This window comes from Zeugodacus cucurbitae, chromosome 3 (genome assembly GCF_028554725.1).
Source record: "Zeugodacus cucurbitae isolate PBARC_wt_2022May chromosome 3, idZeuCucr1.2, whole genome shotgun sequence".
Lineage (NCBI taxonomy): Eukaryota > Metazoa > Arthropoda > Insecta > Diptera > Tephritidae > Zeugodacus > Zeugodacus cucurbitae.
The window spans coordinates 29494604-29508797 of NC_071668.1; the positions used below are offsets into that span (position 1 = coordinate 29494604).

General features: G+C 33.8%; 1 protein-coding gene across 2 annotated transcripts in view; it reads left to right on the forward strand.

Annotated features, from left to right (window-relative positions):
• LOC105215318 (hypothetical protein) overlaps positions 1–14194 on the forward strand; it is a 114688-nt gene that overhangs the window by 94648 nt on the left and 5846 nt on the right. The gene's annotated exons all lie outside the window — the stretch shown is intronic.

Below are 14194 nucleotides of genomic sequence, written 5' to 3' on the forward strand. Positions count from 1 at the left end.
TAACAACTTTTTTAATGATCTATTAATATTTCCCCAGTCCTCTTTCACTATCAGCTACAAATCTCTCAAATTGGTTGGTTTCCTTTAAGCAACACTTTTTTTGATATTAGTCCTCCGGTTTTCAATGAAGTTGAGGTCAAGAGAATGAATAATCCAGCGCATAACCTCAACTGCGTTGACCGCTAACCACTTCTTTGCTCTCTCGCTGAAAGGTTGAGGTTAATTAACATGTTGATGTACCCATATCAGTGGTATATTCCATGAGGCATATGGTAGTAGTACCTTTCCTAAAATTTCGACATATGCCATGGAAACTATCTTCAAACTGTCGAAAAAAATGATTTGTTTCAATACCTACTTGAGTGTTGTACAGTGTAATGTATAAGAATTGTTTACTTCAACTGGTCTAGGATAAGAATTAATCCAACAATTGATTCTCAACTTTTCAGCGAGAGAGCAAAGAAGTGGTTAGCGGTCAACACAGTTGTTGGATTGATTGGCGTGTATATCGTGTATAAAAAGTAAAGAAACAATTGTCAAAATAATCTAGTTTGAGTAATAGTCCATAACAAATAATAATGTAATAATGTATAATCGACAAAACTTAAATCATTTATTATCTATAAATCTCATATGCACAAATATATTAACATAAAACCTAGCCTTAGAGGGCAAATACTATATGCATTTTATCAGATAATTGGTCGCTTTCATACATATTTTCAAAATACAACGTTAAATTAGAGTTTAACTAACGCGTGCCTTTCATAATATGATCTTTGCTTTTCACACAAATTCGCTCCTACCTTTTACTTTCGCGGAAATACTTTCATTATTATATAAGTATAAATATATAGTTTATGTCCCCAAATATATCAATTACCCACAAAATCTATTTCATAATCGAATAAACATTGACAAAAATTAACTAATTGAAATTTAGATCACGTGCAATGCTTTTTGCGTACTTCTAATCGTATTAACGCAAGTAAATTCGGCGGTGAATAATAACTACAATTCGTTATTTTTTGCACCGCACACACATATGTGCATATACTACGAGCGAATTTGGTGTTGTTTTTGGCGAATGTTTACTTGGCGTGTAATTAACGGCGTTGTAACTTAGATGGTAACATTGAACCCCAAATGAAATGACTAAACGTCAATAAAGTAATTGCGTCTAACAAATATGAAATTAAAAACAAATTAAAAACGAAATAAAAATGCATACAATTGCGTGTATTTTTGCATAGGAGCACATGTGTTTTGAACAACTTTCTAACGCCAAATGCGATGAGTGTGAAATTAATAAAACAATCATCACATTACAAAACCGATAAAAAATATTTTCGTTTGTAAGTCATATCTATGGCAATTAATTTTGAATTGAAAACGAAAAAAATCGAGAAACAAACTGGTAAGTTTATCGTATTGACAGCCGAATGGACAGTCAATATTAAAAAATGGTATCCATCAAAAAAGTGGCGAATCGAAAACGACTAAAAATCGAAAAAAATCCTAGCGACCAAACATTGTATGTCAACAACACGTATAACATCCCACATTTTTACTGTAGTATTTTTAAAATAATATTTAACATTTTCAAAACTAATAAAGGACATTGTAAAATTTGTTGTTGTGTGATTCTTTCTATAAAACATTTGTGTGACTTTTTCGCTAACAACTTAATTGAGGGTTTAAATGCTGAATTTTGTATGTAAAGCTCCGGCTCTACGTTTGTATTTGAAAATGCTGTGCATTTTTATTGCGCAACACATGAGAGATTTGTCGAAAATCGTGGCTATCAGCAAGTTGTGCATTGTTTTTATAACCGAAAAATAACAATAGTACAACAACAGCAATAATACGATAAACGTTTTGTTAGCAACAAACTGAAACGTACGTCCCGAATGGTCAGAACGGAGAGGAAACAAGAAATTAATTCGACATGTCGTCGTCGGAAAATGTGTCACTGCCATGGTCGAAGAGCACAAAACCGAAACGTCCGCGACAGGCTGGACTCCGAGGCACAGACGAACTATGTAAATTCATATGTGGATGTCTACATGTGTGTATATGCCTTTAGGAGTGTATATTTGACTTGGTGTCTGTCAAAATTGCCGAAGCGACAAACGATGACAGACAGGCATGCGCGCAAACAAGTGATAGAGAGAAAGCGGGCAACCGGCAATGCAGGCGAGTGTGTACGACAGTTGAATGAATGCAAACTATGGGTTTCCATGGACTGCCTGCAGTTCTGTTGTGAAAACGGTCTTTGTGTACAACGCTTACAAATTGCTACTTGCACTGCTGAGTTGACCTTATCTGGCCGCCCTGTTGGGCCTCAGTGGCACTGCAATGCCGCCTGTGTATGTTAGCTATGCTTTCGGTCACAATTGACTGACCTTGCTCACCAAACCACAAAAGCACACAATAATCAGAACAAATAACTAAAAAAACACTAGACAGTCATGGCTGCGCCACTCTCCAATGCCTGACTGCCCATGTAGTTCTCCATTATCAACTTCAATTACAGTTATTAAGAGACGAAGTCAGTTGCGACAATTTGTTGCTGATACTGGAACAATGGCGTTCACCAATTGCTGCCATAGTTGCAACAATTACATGCCATTTAGCCAACCAAAGCATTAAGAAGAATGGCTAGTGTGTACAGTTGTGTGTATTTTCAAGTGATGATAAGGGTATAAAAAAAAAGCAAAGAAAGCCCAAAATTGCAAAATGCGAGACCAACTGAAAGGTTCTGCACAGTACAGTCTATGCTGCAAACTGAGGGAGAATATTACATTGTTGGGAACATTGAATTGATATTATTAAAAGAGATCTATGTATATTCGAAATGTGTTAAAAAATAACAATAATTTTCGTTTTTTGAAAAACATATTAGTTAACGATTTTGTCTTTAAATTAGTCCTCATTCGATTTCTCTATATATGCTTGTAAAACGACGGCCTTTTAAGGTTCTATTCATGTTTGAAAATAGGAAAAAGTCTCACGGAGTCATACCTAGCGAATATAGTGGCTGGGGCATCGTTAAAGTATTGGTTTTGGCGAGGAATTCACTAATTAATACACGTCTAACCTTAGCGGCTGCTACAGAAGAATTAAGCAATCAATACAACTAAAAATTGTGTTGCGTTTAATGGGCATGTAGTATAATATATCAACACTAGCAGACCCGTCCACACGTTGTTGTGGCTAAGGTATACATTAAATTACGTTGGTCCTGGACCGAAATTCTAAATTGTCGCATTAAGATCATCGATATCTTTTTTTTACCACCAATATAGGTCATTCAATCAGTCATTTATGGTTATCATTTTGAGGTTTCATTTCAGGAAAACTTATCTTTCGAGTCAATGAAGTGACAGAAATCTGTTGGAAATGCTATTAATCCATCGAGGTGTCAACTGCGACCCTACTATTTCCAACTGCTTCTACAATCGCAATTTGATATTGTTGCAAAAGCACTCATATGTTAGTTGTTAATTGGCGATACTTTATGTGTCGCTATAAATTAAATGACTTTCGGCATGCGATTATCCCGTCTGTAACAGTTGATCCAGGAATAATTGGAAGAGTCTGGTGTAAATCACCTGTTAACAGAATCCTGGCTCCACCAAAAACGTTTATCGACAATCAAGATCTTTTAAAGTCCTGTGCAGTACCTCCAGCGACTTCTTGAATATTTGGAAAATCTTCGTTATAGAGCTATTTTGGGCGATTTTGCCGACTGGTGTTTCGTTCATTTGCAATTTAGGAGTAATTTCAAGGCCGAATGTGCCGTTTGTTTGCCTACTAACATGTGCCTATTCCCGTTAACCTTGGAAAGCTTGGAGCCTTGGAGCCTTGGTGAAAATGAGTGAAATTGGTTCTGGAATTACATCAGCCCTCATATACTATATATGATAAGTTTCTATTGGACTTTATGCCGAGTATATAGGTCATATTGTGTGTTATCTTAATAAAATTACATCAATAAATTGCGAGAGTGTAAAATGTTCGGTTGGACGTGAACTTAGCCTTTCCTTATTTTTTACAAATTTTTTTGGGCTATCGACACAACCTTATACAATTAAACAATAACAAAAATATATTACAAAGCAACAATGATAACCTTCAAAATATTATTTTTTTGTTTTCTCTTTTTATATTTTTCTTGTCAACTCGAATAAAATTCTCTTATTATTATCTTCCTCGCAATTTTTCTATATTTACTCACTTTCTAATCTTTTTCTGGCCTTCCACGAATATTTTAAGAGTAAAATTAGCCAGATCGGTTTGAACTTCAACAACCAATAACTTCCCGATTTTAGAAAATTTTTAATTTTCTTCGCGGAAAGTTAAAAAAATTTAGGGGTGGACCACCCTTAACTTTTAGGAGGATGAAAAATAGATGTTGTCCGATTCTCCACCCTAGCCGATATGCACGCTAAGAATCACGAAAATCGGTCGAACGGTTTCAGAGGAGTTCAATAACGTACACCGTGACACGGGAATTTTATATATTAGATAATAGAAAAAAATGACATTTGGATTCTCGTTCACTCCATTTCACTCGTAAAATATAGTAATGATATGTATAGTATGTTCATAAAATTCTGTTGAAGGGAACTAGAAAAGTCGTTGCCGTCTATGACAAAGATCTTAAAGGGTATCTTTCAAGATTGATTAAAAGAGTTAAAAATTAGCTATATGTTGATATGTTGGCCAGCAATACAATCTCTCTTTTCCTCCCTACACTTATAAATAGCGAACATGTCTTGCCTCTGTTGATTTGGCGGTAACATGTTTTCTTATAAAATGTAACAAAATTTCTATGACACCAGCCATATTATTGATCAAATTCGCATAAATATAGGTCACGGCATAGTTTACTGACGCAGATTGCTCAGCAAAAACATTCTAAATCAGAAATTTTTGCAAAGAGTGCTGTTTTTAGGTTCTATGTATGGTTATTTTCATGAATTTTCGAGAAATGCCAAGGACCTATCTGATATGTGATGCTTTGGGCGAAATATTACTAAACATTTGATTTACCATCGCATTTAGTTTATTTCGATATGGTATTCACAAAATACCAGAACCATAAATATGTCCTATAGGTGGACGACTTGTATTCACTATGGGTGCATTTAGCAAACTATGTATATGTGATTAAAGGAATTTCAATTACCATTTTACAATGTAATTTTTATATTTTTGTATATATATAACAAGAACTTTACTTTAAAGTATTGGATGTTTCCTACACAAGTACCCGGCGATGAGTATCCTTGAGTACCTCTCTTGAAAAATGAATCCATACGAAAGAAAATACTACGAATTTCTATACTATTTTTTAACTGTACATCGCATAAGGATATTGGAAAGTTTATTTCAATAATGATACCATAAAAATCATAATGGATCAAATTGAAGACTGGCACTTAACCAAAATTACTTCCTAGAAGGCATATAATCCAAATTTCAGCCACTTAATATAATATCCGATATACTTATTAAATCTCCCCTGACTCAATTCATTTATTGCGCACATTTTGTACAATTTATTAATTTAATCTAAAAAAATAAATGATGGAAATAATGCTTCATTTACGTCGCTTATAGGTGAACACACTTCGTATAATTCAAACAAAAAGTATTAACGATGGCAAACACCTATTTACGGACCATTTTTCAAACGCGTCATAATCATTATCCTCGTCCTCGCTGCCCATAGAGCAAATATGTGTCAATTATTTATCGATACGAATGAACGCGTTCGAGCGCACGTACATCGTACGTCGATGAGTAGCCTTGAATTGTTGTAATTGTTTACGCGCACTTCGATGGTGGTGTCTGGAATTGGCAGGCAGACAGTTGCGCTAGAGGCAGAGAGACGGTACGAAGTGCGGTCGTTAAAGCAAACTTTTTGTGTTGCCAGGCATTCATTTGGTCATGAGGGCAAATGACCTATGGATGTATCCTTATGGCAATGATGGTAGCTACGTCGTTGGACTTGAAATTGAAAATCCCTTAACTTGAATCCAAAATGTTTAGTATTGCATTATTTTTCCATATTTCAAATAAAAATGTATTAGTATATCAAAATCAAATTGTATCCATAACATTGAGAACTGAAGTGAATATTCAATCATCATTTGGATGCAATGTGTGTGGTTTGATGATGTCAGATCTTGGCCACGCCTACAAATCAAAATATATTTTTATTTTTTAAAATACACTATTCAAATGAGATTAAAAACTATAGTTCTATAAAGCGATTTACTCAACGACATAGACAGTTTTTGAAAAGTGATGTGAACCGTACCCTTCAAAATTTGAAAAAGCTAGAATCGAATAATATAAATACAGCTAGGTCATGTTGTTCGAATCGACGAAAGCGCTCCAACTTTGAAAGTGTTCGATGCAGCTGGTGGAAGCCGAAGAAGACTTCCACTCCGTTGGAAAGACTCGATGGAGAAGGACCTCACTGCTTTTGGAATTAACAAATTGGAGTGAAGAACGAATAACGCGCTGTTGTAAAATCGGCTATAACCACGTAAACGGTGTCTACGCTAGTTAAGAAGAAGAAGAATCGGATAAACTTGCAAATGATAAGAATACTTTAAAGTTAAGATTTGGAATAAGACTTAAATTATCGTAAAGGAACTAAGTAATCGGGCTATTCTTTGCAAAAAAATTAGAATAGAAAGCAACACCCCGGCCGAAAGTAGCCCTACCTTACGTATGTGAAATGATTTCGAGTTTCATCGAATTTTATACATAATTGCGCGCAATTTTCCAAACTTTGCGTTGTTTCTACTTTTCGTGTTTGTGAACTCAACCTATTTACTCAATTATTCCTTTTTTGTGTGTGTGGGTGTGTTTTTATACTCTCGCAACAAAGTTGCTAGCAACAAAGTTGCTAAGAGACTATTATAGTTTTGTTCACATAACGGTTGTTTGTAACACCCAAAACTAAACGAGTTAGATATAGAGTTATATATACCAAGGTGATCAGGGTGAAGAGTGGAGTTCAAATCCGAATGTCTGTCTGTCCGTCCGTCCGTCTGTGCAAGCTGTAACTTGAGTAAAAATTAAGACATTTTGATGAAATTTGGCACACTTATTTCTTGGCACCATAGGAAGGTTGCTTTCGAAAATGAGCAAAATCGGACTACTGCAACGCCCACAAAATGGCGAAAACCGAAAACACATAAAGTGCCATAACTAAGCCATAAATAAAGCTATGGAAATAAAATTTGGTATGAAGGATCGCACTATGAGGGGGCATATGTGGATGTAATTTTTTTGGGGAAGTGGGCGTGGCCCCGCCCCCAAATCGGTTTTTTGTATATATCTCGCAAACCAATAGAGCTATATGAACCAAACTTTCTGCAGTCGTTTTTTTTAGCCATTTCCTTATACATTCCGAAAATGACGGAAATCGGATAATAACCACGCCCCCCTCCCATACAAAGGTTAAGTTGAAATTTACTAAACGTGCGTTAACTCACTAACGAAAAACGTCAGAAACACTAAATTTCACATAAGGAATGGCAGATGGAAGCTGCACTCAGATTTTTTTACAAAATGGAAAATATGCGTGGCGTCGCCCACTTATGGGTCAAAAACCATATCTCAGGAACTACTCGACCGATTTCAATGAAACTTGGTTTATAATAGTTGCCTTACATCTCAATGATATGTTGTGAAAATAGGCGAAATCGCTTCACAACCACGCCTACTTCCTATATACCAGAACTTTGAAGACAATCTGAATCGTTTACCTTACAATATATAAAGTAAGTACTAGTGAAGATATCGGTGCAGAACTTTGCACAAATACTATGTTAATAGTGTGGCAGCCCCATTCAAAAAATCGCCGAAATCGGACCATAGGTTTTTAAGGCCCCATATATCGAACACGAGGACCTCGGTGCTTCTAACCTAATATTATGGTTTCCAACTTTCAATGGACTTTTATTATATATTATTATATATTATATTGTATATATAACCCATATGTGGGTCAAATTGTGTATTATATAATATTAATTAAGTTAAATAAATAAATTGCGAGAGTATAAAATGTTCGGTTATACCCGAACTTAGCCCTTCCTTACTTGTTTTTATTTTTATTTGTTCATGGTTCACGTTTATGGTTCGGAGTTTTATCGATAAACTTTACAACAAGTTGTTAGGGGGGAACAATTGTGACGATTGAAGGAGCTGTTTTTTGGCTTTGTAATTCGCTTTACGAACATGGAACATTGTTCTGCTTCGTTGCTAACTGGTCGTGGTTGTTGTTATTGCTATTTTGCCATAACTGCGGTGCCTCGCACTCGCTCGTGCGCCCGCTAAAGTTGGAGTTGCACACTTTTGTGGCTACACTTCAATTCACAGCACCGTCGATGGGCGCTTTGAAGGCTTTGGAAGCTTCGCTCCGATTCGTAATCATCCTCAAACCACATTCGGCCAGTCGAGCTCGCTTTGCATCTCGCTACACGCGCACACTTCATCGATTTGTTGATTTAATTAATTTAGGTTAATTTGCTTTTGTGGCCAAATCGGCATCGAGTGGGTATGGTGCCCAGACACACATAAATCGCTGGAAGGGAATAGGCTGCAATTTTAGCTGGCGCTGGTCGCGACTTTAAGCGAAATTTGTGTAAATGTATTGTGGATGTCTGATTTCGCTATATATGGTATAATTTATGTGAGTGTGTGTATGTCAGTGTGTTTGGTGTATATGTATGCAAGTGGTGTTGTGTGTTGTATTATCATTGCGGTTTTCTGATTAGCGGTTACACCAGCAATAATAGCTCATGATTATGCTCTCTGTGCGGCTAAACAGCGCTTAAATGAGTGAATGCGAGGAATTTGTGCATTTAATTAAATGCGCACGTCACTCGTGTAGCTCTGTACTTAATACATACATATATATGTATGTACATACGAGTGTGTGCAAATGCTAAATACTAAATTTTAAGCTAAAATCTATGAATGCAAAGCGCAATCAATTTAGAATTTAATTAGTAAGCATTCAAATCGTATAAAAGAGTTTTGAAAAAGCAAAAATAAATTTTAATAAAAATGCAAAGAAATACCGTTTTGTTTATGCTGCCAACACTGTTAGTAATTGTTTTCTTTCGTAAAATAATCATGTGGAAAATTGTCAATTACACGCTTCGCAGCGTAAAAATAACGCAGTACATGTATAATACACACACAGCAGCATAAATAGAAACGCACACACATCCAGCACTTTCTATTTCTGTTTCGTCGATATCACTCATACGCCATGTGGCACTCGGTCATTTCCCCTCAGTATTAATTGTTTCATTGTTTCTATTTCGCATTGACATTGAACTTGCGCGCTTATCAAAATGCGTCGTATTCGTTTATCCACCGAACTGGTTTTTTCAATAAGTAATGTGTTGTGGTTAATTGATGGACAGGGTGTTGCATTTTGAATGACCAGCAACAGTTATGAGTGTTTCATAAAATAAAATACGAGTATAAATCAGAATGATATCTTCATTATTTATGTTTATTTGTATATATGGAAGACATAGGCAGTTATTTTTTGTACAGAATCAATAAATAACTAAAAAATTCTTTCTCTTGGAATTAAATCGTTAGCATATTGAATATTGACATAATGTTTTACGAAAAATTTAGTAAAATGGCATAATTTTCTACTATACATTTACGAGTATTTTGATGAAATAATAAAAAAATGGTGGATATCATTTTTAATTTTTACTAGAAAATATGGGTTTGGAGGCGATTTTGTGTTAATGATGTTGTATTTTTAATTGCAAATCCATACCATAACGCGGTGAAAAATATTATTTTTCCATTCCATAGAAGAGTGGAAATGGGTGAGATCGGATATATTGAATAAAGTTGAAAACATGAATAGTGTCACAACTCAAACAAGTCGATTCTGAATAAGCTAGTGGCATGCAATATATTAAATCAAATTGTATAATATAATAAACGTCTTCCAATTCAAAACTTTGGCAATAGACTTGATACTGCTTTATCGATGTGAATCATCCATTGTCATAAGTCCAAGTATACTATAAAAGCAATGAATTCCAATCGTGTTGCTTTCTTGAACAATTATGAAAGTAATTTGTTGAATTATTAAATAATGAGTGCTGTTGAATACCATCCCAAGTATGTATTCATTACTTGCTAAAAATAAGTTAACAATTACATTTAAAGCTTATTCAAATGCAATTTTCAATGCCCAACAGAGCGAATTTTTAATATCAAAATTAAAACCAAACCAAGGAAATATATTTATTGGTTTCAGTTGCTCTGATATATCCGTTACTTATTGACGTCACCACATAACAAGTACTGCGTTTACAGTCATCATAAATTATTAATGATCGACATGAAAACTGCGGTTGCTTTTGTTTTTATTCACGATTTTATATATAAATTCTAGCAAATTTTATATGGTGTGTGCACCTACGCTATGCGCCATTTGTATAATACATTCATTTTATATTATTTTGTTTGTGAACAGTATAAATGATATATTCTTAATTTACAACAACAAATAAATGACACATCCTTTAAAAAAATCCTTAAATAAAATAATCTATGCTCAACAAGATAGCGCTCCTGATTGACTTGATCGCTCGGCTCAGAGACAAGTCCAAATACTGGACTAAACTCGGCGAACCTGCTGCGAAGAAGGCAAAGACTGTCCCATATCCCGGAAAGGTGTTAGCCACTGTCTCGCATTCACAAGGTATTATCTATACCTCTGTTCGTATCCATTTATCTAATAAATAAGGTCACACTTTCTGCTTTACAGATCTCCAAGTTATTAATGTTAAAACTTGGAGAGTCTTTTTTCTTCTATTTCAAACAATTACTTGTCGGTAAAGAAACAAATAAAGTATTATCCATATTTAAACAATGAATGAACTTTACCTGAGAGGGTTTTTGTACAACGATATTGCACAGCTACCGACTTAAAGAGGATTTAATTTTTTTCCTAGAGTAAATTGAAAAATGTAACTTTGCATAAATTGTTTTCCTTCCTTAGTAACAATTTATGGCATTTAAAGATACTTACTAATACATACACACTCGTTCGTAAGACAGTCCATTGCGCAAAAATTAAATTTCAGTAGCAAATTTAATATACTCACAGCGACACGCTTGTGGGATGCATGAACACAAATATTTCAGAAGATGAAATAAGCGACACACATTTATTACACCAAGTGCTCTGGGCGATGCAATGAAAAGACTCGCAAAAACCTATAAAACAAAGGGAATAATTTTGGGCGGAAAATGTGAAAAAGGACGAAACGTTGAATAAACACAGAATTAATGGCTCGAACTGTAACAAATGCATGTGTGAGTATGTGTTGCGGGTGGTGGGGTGTGTGTTAATACGTTACCATAATATAACAAGTAAGGAAGGGCTATGTTCGGGTGTAACCGAACATTTTATACTCTCACAATTCATTTATTTACTTTTATTAGTATAACACACATTTTGACACCCATATTCGGCATATGTAAATATCTGAGAGATTTTTCTATATTTTCGGTAAAAAATTTATTCGAAGCTGTGAGGTCCTCATGTTCAATATAGGAGCCTTGAAAACATATGGTCAGATTTACAACACGATTCCATACAATAAATGATGTATTTGTTCAAAGTTCTGTTCTAATATCTTCACTAGTACTTACTTTAAATTGTAAAGTAAATGATCAAATTGTAAAGTAAACGATTCAGATCGACTTCAATCTACATTGCCAAATTGTTCATGACAAACCAGATATTACATTAGGAAGATCAGCTTATAAACGGACTTGCATTGAAAATTATTACTGCTGGGTTATTTATATACATATATACATATCAACATGTACAGGAGATCTATTTACATATAACATTATGAATTTTTATACAAACTCTCTTATAAGCACTTTCAGAGAGCAGTGGGGAGACAGTTGTGAGTAAATGTTGGAAGGTAGAACCGAGTGTGAGAGCCATGAAACAAAAAATAAGCATCTTGACTAAATTAATTACCAAAAGATAACAACTAGTATGTAGTACACGCTTTAAGCTAAATTGAAAAGGGATGAACTTAAATGTATATACATATAAAAAACAACAAATAAACGGTTTGTGAGTTTTAATTTGATTTTCTACACTTTAATTTAAGAGAAATGGGTCAAAAGAAAGAACTCTCTATATGTTAATATGCTAATTTTCAAATATATATGTACACAAGTGTTTTTTTCGTAGTACATTGAAACATTGAAAGCCCAAATTTACATATTACTTAGAGGAATATGCATTGCACCTGTATGTGTATGTCTCTCGGATTTTTGTTATTTACGCATCGTCTCGTTTTACTTCCGGTACGAATTCGCCTCTTTCGTTTTCGTGTACTTGCTTATATATTTATATACGTAGTACATATATAACCGCATACCAATTTATGTAGTATGTATTATGTAAATACCTGCAAAAATATGAAATGGTAGAAAAATAGGTTAAGGCAGCTTTAATATTTAATTGTATTCTCTTTAAATAAAAATATAGATTTTCAAGAATTTTCCTTATAAAAAAAATAGTATACTTATATATAACCGATATAATTGATGATAGCTTAAAATGGGGAGAAGTGGTTCTTCAGTATGAAAATTTTGATACTGTCAGCATATAAGGACGTTCAGTTACTGTTTTAGATAAAATTGATACCTTACATATTTTTGTGTGAATTAATTTATCCCAGATATAAAATAATTGCTTAGTTTCAATAAGATTTATCTCAATATCCTACAAATACTATATTAAATTACATTGATGAAAATTACTTTATTCATTACACTGTCCAACACTCGACCGGGTATTGGGCCAAACAATATTTTTTTCCTGGAGATTTTGTCATTAGTAAAAAATTGTATTCTCCTATTTAGCCTCCAAAATCGAAATATTTGGATTCAACTTTTTAAAAATATTGTAATTAATTACAGGATATAGCTACTAAAAAATCCAATTTATAGATAAAATCTAAATTTTCTTCTTAGTTCAATGGTGTGTAATTGAATCAAGTCATGCTTATATGACAGATGTTTTAAAGGCTAAAGTTGGAAAAGACGGAGCAAATACTTTTTTTACTTATGACTCGATCGCTAAGAAAATTTTTATTTGGTCCAATACCCAGAAGAAAAAGATTTCCCGTGTCCCGTATAGGGTAATGCTAAGCTATATTTTGATTACTTTCCAAACATTTATTCTTTTATTGGAAGATCTAATAGATGATGGAATATCGCTTGATGAAATTTAGGTATATTAATTTTTGCTCCATTTTTTGGAAAAATCAATTATTTATATATTCTATTAAGCAGAAGATAGTTAGCTCTCTATTTGAGATCCTACTGAACTAACCATTACACAAATAAAACTCTTAAATTCTGGACAGAGAGTATAAAAAACATAGAAAAAGGAAAAATAGTAATTATATAAAAAAATTTAAGCTATCGATAGGGATAAATGGGAACATACATCTTTGTGGTCACGAAATCTGTAACAATACCCCTGCGCAGAAAAGTATTTCCATAAAAAATATGTGTAAATACTTCTCAGTTGGTTAAATCGAGTTCAGAAAAAAATGCACCAGATCCCAAACTAATTGTTGGAATTAATTAAAACATGGTTTAATATCGACAAAAAGATTTAGTAATATATGTCGTAATTTCAAATAACAAAATAACCAACAAATAATCTAACGTATTAAATGTATCGATATTCTTTTTAAACATGTGCCCATTGAATGTTTTATCTAAATATTAAATGTATTTTGTAGCCTTCTTCATACACATCGGTGCACATTTCTCAAAACTTTGAAAAAGGCAATAATTTAGCTTAAAACCATTCTATGACATGCAGTACGTGTGTGTTTTGGAATTGAAGTATTTCCTATTTCCAACACTAACGGAAATTTCATTATGGGAAGCAAATTGCAAAACATTTTCTTGGTGCATTCATGCAGGTGACATTTAAACTGAACAAAAAGGAAACAAATATGACCAAGCTGCATTTCCTTTCGTTGCATTTTTAATAGAAAATTGCTAAAAAAAGGCAATAACAAAATAAACCAAAAACAAATACAAATATTGTCATTGAATACAGGTTGGC